Consider the following 9,850-nt stretch of genomic DNA (forward strand, 5'->3'; position numbering starts at 1 on the left):
TCTACTTGTACTATTGAATTATGTAAAGTTTGTTCAGACAAGAAGGTAAAATGCCCCTGTGAAGAGTCAAAATCAGGAGTATTTATAATTGCATGTACACGAGAGACAAGCAATTTGATTCAGTGCAAATCAATTATGAAGTTTTGTCAAATTCGGCAAATTCAAACTAATCGCACAAAAATGCCTGCAACCACTTTCCACAAGGAAGAAGATTGCATGAACAAGATAAGGCTCACAAGACCTTGGGTGCTGCCAGATGAGCTTCCCCAGAATTCCTTGCAGATGTCATATCACATGGCATAGCGTAGCCAATCAGGAGGGACTATGATATTCAGTATAACATATATACATAGCACAAACATCAGCCCCCCCCCCCCCCCCACGGAGCGGTCAGCTGTGCATCTGAGCCCTGACGTCACTACATCGTGTCCACTGTGCAGAGCTTCAGACCATACACTGCAGAGACCGGAGCAGCAGGGGAACTGGGAGAGGTGAGTATTTTTTTTAAAATCAATGAGTACATTGTGGGGGCTATTATACTGATATGGGATCCATTATATTGTTTGGAGGGTTATATGGGGGCCATTATGCTGTTTGAAGGATGTTTTGGTTAGCTTACTGTGTTAAGCAGGGGCGCATATAGAAATCATGAGGTCCCATGGCAGAAGTTTTAATTGGGCCCCCCTCACCCACCCAAAAAATTTATATTCAGCAATATCACAGAAGAGCATTACTCCCAACTGTGCAGCCCTTGCAAAGTCATTTTGCCCCTATTAAAGATCCATAGTGTTTCCACACACTAAGATGCCCCTCTCATCGCCCCATACAGTATGATGGCCCAACACAGCCCTCCACATAGTATGATGGATACCAAACAATCCTCCACATTGTATAATGGCCCGCATACAATATATTGCCCCCCACTAGCCCTCCAAACAGTATAATGCCCCACACAACCCTTCACACTGTATAATGGGTCATTGACAGTATAATGGCTCCCACATAGCCCTGCAAACAGTATAATGCCCCCCACAAAGCCCTCCAAAACATATAATGGCCCCAATCAGTAGAGTAGCCCCCGCACAATCATCCACACAGTATAATGGACATTACACAACCCTCCACACTGTACAATGGCTCATATACAGTATAATCGCCCTTACGAGACCTCCAAACAGGATACTGACCCCCACTAGCCCTCCAAACAGTATAATGCACCCCATATAGCCCTCCAAACAGTATAATGCCCCCCATATAGCCCTCCAAACAGCATAATGGCCCCACATAGTCCTCCATACAATATAATGGCCCCACATAGTCCTCCATACAATATAATGGCCCCACATAGTCCTCCAAACAGTATAATGGCCCCACATAGTCCTCCATACAGTATAATGGCCCCACATAGTCCTCCAAATAGTATAATGCCCCCACATAGACCTCCAAATAGTATAATAGCCTCCACATAGACCTCCAAATAGTATAATGCCCCCACATAGACCTCCAAATAGTATAATAGCCTCCACATAGCTCTTGAAAAAGAATAATTGGCCACCACACAGCCCTCCAAAAGTATAATTATCCTCCAAATAGTATGATGGCCCCCCAAATAACCCTCCAAATGGTATGATGCCCCCCAATTAGCCCTCTAAATGATATGATGGCCCCACAAATAGCCCTCCTAATGGTATGATGGCCTCTCAAGTAACCCTCTAAACTGTATGATTGCCCCCCAAATTACCCTTCAAATAGTATGACTCTCCCCCAAATTACCCTCCAAATGGTATGATTGCCGCCCAAATTACCCTCCAAATGGTATGATCCTCCACAAAGTTCTCATTGATTAAAAAAAAAAACTCACCTTTCCTTGTCCCCTGCTGCTTCGGTCTCTGCAGCGTGTAGTCTGAAGCTCTGCACATCTCGATGCAGAGGACACGATGTAATGACGTCATTGCGCCCACTGCGCTGAGACGTCAGACGCACAGGGAAAATGATGGAGGTGGCTCCATGTTCCATCATTTCTATCAACTGTATCAGCATCCAGCCCCCCAACTCCTAGGCCCTATAGTGTTACTCCACTGGTATGGAGGGCCATTATACTGTATAGGGTGCCATCATATTGTGTGATGGCTATGACGGGGCCATTTTACTGTGAGAGGAGGACTGTGTGGGCATCATACTGTGTTGATTTAACTCCTTTCTGATGTGTGACCTAATAGTACGTCATGGTGAACTGGGCCGATTGGACCAATGACGTACTATTAGGTCATATGGCGATCGCACCCGCACACAAGCGGTGCGGGGCGATCGCCGCCGGGTGTCAGCTGATAGTCACAGCTGACACCCAGTGCTATGTGCAGGGAGCGGTCCCGCACCACTCCCGGCACATTAACTCCCTCAATGCTGCGATCGAAGTCGGGGGCAAGGGGAGGTGATCGCAATACTCACCTCCTCTCCCGGCCTCCAGCGCTGTCTGCCGTGGCTTCCTGGATGTTGCCATGACGACCCGATGTCATCATCAGCGAGATGGGCGGCAAATTTAAACGCCGCTCTGCTCATTGGTCGCGGCCGGCCACTGCGACCAATCAGCGATATCGGCGGCAAATTTAAACGCCGCTCTGCTGATTGGTCGTGGTGGCCGACCGCGACCAATCAGCGAGATTGGCGCTAAATTTAAACACCGCTCTGCTGATTGGTCGTGGTCACCGGCCGCGACCAATCAGCGAGAATGGCGCCAAACTTAAACAACGCTCTGCTGACTGGTCGCGGCCGCCGGCGACCGCTACCAATCAGCGATTTTGGCGCCAAATTTAAACACCGCTCTGCTCATTGGTCCCAGCCGCCGGCCGGCCGAGACCAATCAGCGAGATTGCCGGCAAATTTAAACAACGCTCTGCTGATTGGCGATAAAATCGACCAAATTTAAACAAGCTCTCCTGTTCTCACTAACACAGTTCGCTGATTGGTCGCGGCCGCCACCCGTGACCAATCACCGATATTGCCGTCAAATTTAAACACCCTTTTGCTGATTAGTCGCGGTTGCCGGCCGCGACCAATCAGCGATTTTGGCACCAAATTTAAACAAAATTCTGCTGATTGCGCCCGGTCGGCCGCATACCTATTCTAGAATACCCGATGCGTTAGAATCGGGCCACCATCTAATAAATCAATAAGTACAGAACAAAATGCAACTTTAGGATGAAGGAAGACATGAGGGTAAATATGTAGCAATCCGACATAGGCTTTGCAAAAAGTGAAATCCGTAACATTTTTATAACATAATGAGCAGATATAGAAATGCTGCAGATGCAGAATCTTCAATATGACTTCAGAGTTAAGTGCTGACACCGCATTATCCTGGCGTTTTTCACCTCATATAAAACTACATATTACTTAACTGAATTACATTTAACAAGGTGAAATAGTCCGTCAATCAGGGTGGTCTGGTTCAGGCATCAGCCAGACATCATCCGATAAATGTGATAGAAATCTCTGAGATGTTGATTTCTGATCCAACGTTCCGAACATCTTGAGCAGAACTGTCACATTGTAGCAGTAACAGACCGTGCGCTGCTCTCTCTAAGAACACAATATTCCTCAAATATCTGAAGAATTGGAAATTGATTCGTTCTGTATAATTGGAGAAGAATGCTCGACCGTCTCACTCCAATAATGATGCACTTGTCTGATTCATCTGTGATCGTAGGGCAATAATTACACGTCTCAAATCTCACTCTCTAAATGGTAGAAAGGAGCTGACAGCAGTCCTGTGATAGCCAGAGAAAATACTGTAAAACGGAATAGACTAGTCGAGAAGGAAAAAGAGTGAATACAATGCTAGACAAAACAAGAAGTACTTTCTCCATATATATAAAAAAAACTACTAATATAATACTACACCATAGAATCAAGAAAATAACTGATTTAATACTGCTAGTATGTATAAGTATATAACTACTATAATACTGCCCCCTATGTACAAGAATATAACTGCTATAATACTGCCCCTATGTACAAGAATATAACTACTATAATACTGCCCTCTATGTACAAGAATATAACTACTATAATACTGCCCCTATGTACAAGAATATAACTACTATAATACTGCCCTCTATGTACAAGAATATAACTACTATAATACTGCCCCCTGTGTACAAGAATATAACTACTATAATACTGCCCACTATGTACAAGAATATAACTACTACAATACTGTCCCTATGTACAAGAATATAACTACTATAATACTACTCTTATGTACAAGAATATAACTACTGTAACGGGTCTGGGAGGCGGAACCTCTGAGCTACTATACAAGGGGGCGGTCCTTGTAAGGGAGCGGGTGGCGACCAGGCAGGCAGTCACAGCAGGTGACCGGGACAGTCTCTAGAAGAACGGGCAGGAGGTCACGGCAAGTGACCGGGGCAGTCTCTGGATGAACGGGCAGATGGTCACGGCAAGTGACCGGGGCAGTTTCTGGGTGAACGGGCAGATGGTCACGGCAAGTGACCGGGGCAGTTTCTGGGTGAACGGGCAGATGGTCACGGCAAGTGACCGGGGCAGTCTCTGGGTGAACGGGCAGATGGTCACGGCAAGTGACCGGGGCAGTCTCTGGGTAAAGGGTTGGTACGACCTGTGGCGGCTGATGGTAGACGTGAGCTCCCAGGTGAGCAGGCGAGAGTCTCTGGATAAACGGGTGGTCACAGCATGTGACGGCGGAGCCTCCAGGAAGACCAACAGACAGGCGGCAGATGAGTGCTCCCAGGTGAGCGGGCAGGAGTCACTGGACAGGCAGGTGGTCACAGCACGTGACGGCAGAGCCTCCAGGTAGGCTAGCAGGCAGGTAGCAGATGTGCGCTCCCAGGTGAGCGGGCAAGCTGGTCCTTAGACAGACTGACAGGAGTAGTAAGGCAGACCGTCGGACCTCAGGCTAGCAGGCAGGTAGCAGAATATTAGGCAGGAATAAGACAGCAAGCTGGCAGGAATCTGGCAGGTATCTGGCAGGTAACTGGCAACGGGACCTGAGGGCTGAAGCAGAGTAGTGAACAGTGCAACAACATTGCTCGGGCACCTCCATTTTGGAGGAGGTGCCTTATATATGGTGAAGTCCTCCGGCCATTGGCCGGGGACTCCTTAGGACGGCGCGCGCGGCCCCTTTAAGAGGCAGGGAGAGCGCGCGCGCGCGCCCTAAGCACAGTGGCCGGGAAGGAGCGCGCGCTGCCAGCAGAGCGGGAGGAGGACGCCGGGCACGGAGCAGAGAGGTGAGGGGAACAGCGTCCCTGCCTAGCAGAGGGCAGGGACGCCGGCGCTACAGTACCCCCCCCTTTAGGCCCCCCCTTTTTTAGGCCAGACAGAAATTTAGCAAGGATGAGCGGGGCATGGATGTTCTCCCGGGGCTCCCACGTTCTCTCCTCAGGACCAAACCCCTTCCAATCTACTAGAAAAAAGGTCTTTCCTCTTACCCTTTTGGTGGCAAGAATGTTCTCTACCTCAAACTCGTCCTCAGCAGAAACCGGAGCAGGAGGCGTACCTGTAGACTTGGAAAAAGAGTTAAGTACCACAGGTTTGAGGAGAGATACATGGAAGGAGTTAGGGATCCGTAAGTTGGCCGGGAGTTTCAATTTATAGGCCACCGGGTTGATCTGACTGATGACCTCCAGAGGACCGATGAACCGAGGCCCTAACTTGTAAGAAGGTATCTTGAGTCGGACATATTTAGATGAGAGCCAGACTTTATCTCCAGGACGAAATTGTGGAGGATCCAGGCGTTTTTTGTCAGCGTGTCTTTTCATCCGTTCGGACGACTGAAGGAGTGCGGATCGGGTACTCTCCCAAATGGAGGAAAATTTGCTAGCGAGAGATTCCGCAGCCGGGTTGTCCACAGAGGTGGAGACAGGAAAAGGAATCCGAGGATGCTGACCGAAGACTACAAAAAACGGGGATTTGGAGGAGGATTCGCTCTCGTGATTGTTATAAGAGAACTCGGCCCATGGTAGGAGATCCACCCAGTCTGAATGATGGGCATTAACGAAGTGCCGGAGGTAACTGGTCAGGTTCTGATTGATCCGCTCCACTTGACCATTGGACTGTGGGTGGTAAGCGGAAGAGAAGTCCAGGGTGACGTCTAGCAGTTTACAAGTGGCTCTCCAGAAGCGTGAGGTGAACTGTACCCCACGATCCGACACGATGTGGAGGGGCAGGCCATGAAGACGAAAGATGTGACGAATAAAGTCTTTCGCTAGCTCGGGTGCAGACGGGAGGCCTGGCAGGGGAACGAAATGAGCCATCTTGGAGAAGCGGTCAGCGACCACCCAAATGACCGTACAACCGGCAGAGACTGGGAGGTCAGTTATAAAGTCCATTGCTATATGCTGCCAGGGGGCAGCAGGTACAGAAAGCGGAAGGAGGCGACCGGCTGGCAGATGTCTCGGAACCTTGTTGCGGGCGCAGGACACACAGGCAGAAACAAAGTCTATTACGTCCTTGTGCAGGGTAGGCCACCAGTAGTGCCGGGTAATAAGCTGGAGGGTCTTTTTCTGACCGGCGTGGCCAGCCAGTTTAGACGAGTGACCCCAGTGAAGGATCTTCTCCCGATCAGGTACTGATACGAACGTCTTTCCGGGAGGGAGACGATTTAGACTCACGGGAGCCACCTGCATTACTCTGGCGGGATCGATGATGTGTTTCGGATCTTCCTCGAGATCAGACACCAGAAAGGATCGAGACAAGGCGTCCGCCTTGACGTTTTTGTCAGCCGGGCGAAAATGAAGAACAAAATCAAAGCGAGCAAAAAACAAGGACCACCGGGCTTGGCGCGGGTTAAGTCTCTGGGCATGCTGGAGGTAAGCCAAGTTCTTGTGGTCAGTGTAAATTATTACCGGGTGAAGAGCCCCCTCGAGCAGGTAACGCCACTCCTCCAATGCCAGTTTGATGGCCAATAACTCTCGGTCTCCTATGGAATAATTGCGCTCTGAGGAGGAGAAGAGTTTAGAGAAGAAGCCGCAAGTTACCATCCTCCCGGAAGATGATTTTTGAGTAAGTACCGCTCCGGCTCCAGAGGAGGAGGCGTCAACTTCCAGGAAGAACTGCTTGTTGCCGTCCGGGCGATGCAGCACCGGGGCGGAAGAGAAGGCCTGTTTTAAGGAAAGAAAGGCCTCCTCTGCTTCGGGCGGCCACTCTTTGGGATTAGTACCCTTACGGGTGAGCGCGGAAATTGGGGCAGTCCGGGAAGAGAAGTGCGGTATGAAGAGGCGGTAGTAGTTGGCGAAGCCCAGGAACCGCTGAATGGCCTTCAACCCCTCCGGTCGAGGCCATTTCTCGATGGCAGACAGTTTCTCTGGATCCATTCGTAGGCCGGTCTGAGAAATAATGTAGCCCAAAAACGGAAGCGAGGTCTGCTCAAAGAGGCACTTCTCGTATTTAGCGAAGAGGTGATTCTGCCTGAGCCTGAGCAGGACCTGACGAACGTCCCTCCGGTGAGTCTGGAGATCCGGAGAGAAGACCAAGATGTCGTCCAGGTACACCACTACGCAGGAGTAGAGAAGGTCCCGGAAGATGTCATTGACCAACTCTTGAAAGACAGCAGGAGCGTTACAGAGACCAAAGGGCATTACCAGATATTCATAGTGGCCGTCTCGGGTGTTGAATGCCGTCTTCCATTCATCCCCCTGACGGATACGAACCAGGTTGTACGCCCCACGGAGGTCCAGTTTGGTGAAGATTCTAGCCCCCCTCAGACGATCAAATAACTCCGGAATGAGCGGAAGGGGGTACTTATTCTTCACCGTGATCTGGTTAAGGCCTCTATAGTCTATACAGGGACGGAGAGAGCCGTCCTTCTTTTTGACGAAAAAGAAGCCTGCTCCCGCCGGGGAGGTAGATTTCCGGATGAATCCCCTGGCCAGATTCTCCTCAATATATTCGGACATCGACTGGGTCTCAGTAGCGGATAATGGATAAATACGCCCACGGGGAGGAGTAGTACCAGGTAACAGGTCGATAGGGCAGTCGTATGGTCTATGAGGGGGTAGTGTCTCTGCCTCCTTTTTATTAAAGACATCAGCATAAGACCAATAAGGAATCGGAAGTCCAGGTAGATTAGCTGGGGTAGGAGAAGGACGGACGGGATGGACGGGAACCAGACAGGTCTTATGGCAGTCCTGTCCCCAGCGAAGGACTTCTCCGGTCTGCCAGTCAAGCACGGGTGCATGTCTCTGGAGCCAAGGTAGACCTAGCAAGAGGGCGTGAGAGAGTCCAGGCAGAACATGAAAGGAGATACTCTCAGAATGCAGCATTCCCACCTGCAGAGTAATGGATTCGGTGATGAGTTGGATGGGGCGTGGTAAGAGACCCCCATCCACGGCAGCAACAGACAAGGGTACAGCCAGAGGTTTGGTGGGGATGCGGTATTTCTCTACCAGGGACTGTGAAATAAGATTCCCGGCTGCTCCAGAGTCAAGTTGGGCTAGTTCGAAAAAACGGTTCTCCCCGCAGACAATTGAGACTGACAGCAGCAGAGATGGAGAGGATTTATTCTTGTCTAGGTCGACCTCTCTGAGCGAACCTAGACACAGGCGTTTCCCGACCTCTCCAGGCAGGCACGGATCCGGTGCTCCTTACTGCCACAGTAGAAGCAGCTCCCCTCGGCACGGCGTAAGTCCTGACGGGTTTTGACCATCTTGGTCTGGTCGACCTGCATAGGCTCAGGAGAGTGCACCTGGGGAGAGACGGATTTCTGAAAAGTAGGAGCTAGACGTGGAAACCTCCTCTCACGGGTGACCTCTTTGGCACGCTCCTGGAACCGTAGGTCAATCCGGGTGGCAAGAGTTATTAGGTCATCGAGAGTGGTAGGAATGTCCCGACCGGCAAGTTCATCTTTAATACGGCCGGACAGACCCTCCCAGAAGACGGATACCAGAGCGTCGTTATCCCAGGCCAGCTCCGAGGCAAGGGTACGGAACCGTATGGCATATTGGCCCACGGTGAGACTTCCCTGACGGAGGCGTAGCAGTGATGATGCGGATGAGGTCTTCCGTCCGGGTTCGTCGAAGACTTTCCGGAAAGCCATGAGAAAGGCAGGCAAGTCGGACACCAGGGGGTCTCCTCTCTCCCATAGAGGATTTAGCCAGGCCAGGGCCTCCCCGGTGAGATGGGACATGATGAAGGCAATTTTGGCCCGGTCGGAGTTAAACTGGTGGGACAGGAGTTCAAAGTGCAGGGTGCACTGATTTATGAAGCCCCGAGCCTGGGCGGAGTCGCCTCCGAAGCGAGGAGGTGCAGAAAGCCGGGGTCCGGGGTAGGATACCATGGTATTAGTGGACAGCGGAGCTGCCGGATTGCGAGTCATGGCACTGGCGGAGGTTGCTGGCGGAGCAGTCAGAGTGTCCAGGCGAGAATTGACATTCCGCAGGTGACCCAGGATGGACTCCTGTTGGGACCTCTGACGGGACAGTTCATGACACAGGTCCGAGAGCGAGGGAGCTTGGGTGCCACTGGGTTCCATGGCCCGAGCAAACTGTAACGGGTCTGGGAGGCTGAACCTCTGAGCTACTATACAAGGGGGCGGTCCTTGTAAGGGAGCGGGTGGCGACCAGGCAGGCAGTCACAGCAGGTGACCGGGACAGTCTCTAGAAGAACGGGCAGGAGGTCACGGCAAGTGACCGGGGCAGTCTCTGGATGAACGGGCAGATGGTCACGGCAAGTGACCGGGGCAGTTTCTGGGTGAACGGGCAGATGGTCACGGCAAGTGACCGGGGCAGTCTCTGGGTGAACTGGCAGATGGTCACGGCAAGTGACCGGGGCAGTCTCTGGGTAAAGGGTTGGTACGACCTGTGGCGGCTGATGGTAG

Source organism: Phyllobates terribilis, unplaced genomic scaffold (genome assembly GCF_046119375.1).
Source record: "Phyllobates terribilis strain yellow unplaced genomic scaffold, ASM4611937v1 Scaffold_5__5_contigs__length_657084704, whole genome shotgun sequence".
In the NCBI taxonomy this organism is placed as follows: domain Eukaryota; kingdom Metazoa; phylum Chordata; class Amphibia; order Anura; family Dendrobatidae; genus Phyllobates; species Phyllobates terribilis.